This window comes from Heptranchias perlo, chromosome 35, assembly GCF_035084215.1.
Source record: "Heptranchias perlo isolate sHepPer1 chromosome 35, sHepPer1.hap1, whole genome shotgun sequence".
Classification (NCBI taxonomy): domain Eukaryota; kingdom Metazoa; phylum Chordata; class Chondrichthyes; order Hexanchiformes; family Hexanchidae; genus Heptranchias; species Heptranchias perlo.
In genome coordinates this window covers 12,177,644-12,179,017 of record NC_090359.1, presented here as the reverse complement: position 1 = coordinate 12,179,017, position 1,374 = coordinate 12,177,644, and the positions used below count along the sequence as shown (strand labels likewise).

The window sequence follows — 1,374 nt, the reverse complement described above, 5'->3', positions numbered from 1 at the left end:
TGCTTCACGTTTCAGTGAATCTGTTTGAATTATTCTTTTGATGACATTTTGTTCACCTTTCCACGGATCACTGTCGAAAGAAGAATTACCGACCACTTTTCCATCTCATGTTGATCATGTCCACAGTAAAATTACGTGGGTAGCGCGGGAGAGAGTGAGAGAGAGAAAGAGACAGAGACCCATTCGGGAAAAGATAGAAAATGTGAGGCACATACACAGACAGACAGACACAGACACAAAGAAACAGACACACATACATAGACACATAGAGTGACTCAGAAATACAGAGACAGACGATCGACAATTTGGCTGATTTTTGTTCTTTTTCTGTCGTAGATTTCGTGAAATCTTGCAGGTCAATTAAAATGAGCATAAAACTCGAGGTGTTCAATGCCGTGGAATTTTAATTCACTTCAGAATTATTAATTCTACAAGAAACTTGTTGAATTTTGAAACGCAGAGATGAAAGGGGAAGAAAAAAGACAGGATCTGAAATCTACCAGATTCGAACCTACGCGGGGTAAACGAATGGATTTCCAAACTATCACCTCAATCACGAGTTAGTTAAAATCACAATTGCTCTGCATCCAGTCCCCAAACAGTCTCCGTTCAATAATATTCTGAAAGCAACAATCAGCTGTTTATTTTTCTCTGTAGTTTTTTTTAGGAAGAAGCTTGGCGAAGACATAAAATTAAAGTTGGCGTCTAATAAATGCTTCCTCCCCGTCGGGGAATTAAACCACGGACTCAGGCGGGGCAACTCACCACGATAAAAGAGAAAGAAAGAACGAAAGAAAGACAGTCAGTTGTTCGTTGTCTAACAAAGAGATGGAAATGTTAAAGGTTCTTTCAACGGTGGCCCGTGGAAAATTAAACAAACTGTGATCAAATAAATAGTTAAAAGAAATTCACTGACACATGAAACATTTTTAACGCCATCTGAGGTGAGTGTAGAATCAATACAGTAGTTCCTCGTTAGTATAGTGGTGAGTATCCCCGCCTGTCACGTGGGAGACCGGGGTTCAATTCCCCGACGAGGAGGTTAAACTTTCACTGCCTTCAAAAGCTTTTATCTCCAATATTGGATGTGGAAAGTGCAGTGTAAAACTGACTCGGAGATTCCCACTTTCCTCAATTGAAATGAACTGATATTCCAGCGGTTTTAAAATCTGCTCTGTGCGTCATTCTTCACCTCGATGTCAGACTTGCTTCTGTGATGGTGGGGATATCGGGAGGAGGCCGAGATGGATCATCCACCCGACACTTCTGGCTGAAGATGGTTGCTCACAGCTCAGCCTTGTCTTCAGCACTCACGTGCTGGGCTTTACCATCATTGAGGATGGGGATGTTCACAGAGCCTCCTCCCGTTAGTTG

At 41.9% G+C, this 1,374-nt stretch overlaps 1 non-coding gene across 1 annotated transcript; it reads left to right on the top strand.

The window, feature by feature from the left end:
• The first annotated feature begins 969 nt into the window (after window positions 1–969).
• trnad-guc (transfer RNA aspartic acid (anticodon GUC)) lies at window positions 970–1,041 on the top strand. Its single transcript has one exon. It is a non-coding gene; the product is annotated as a tRNA-Asp (tRNA).
• The last annotated feature ends 333 nt before the right edge of the window (window positions 1,042–1,374 follow it).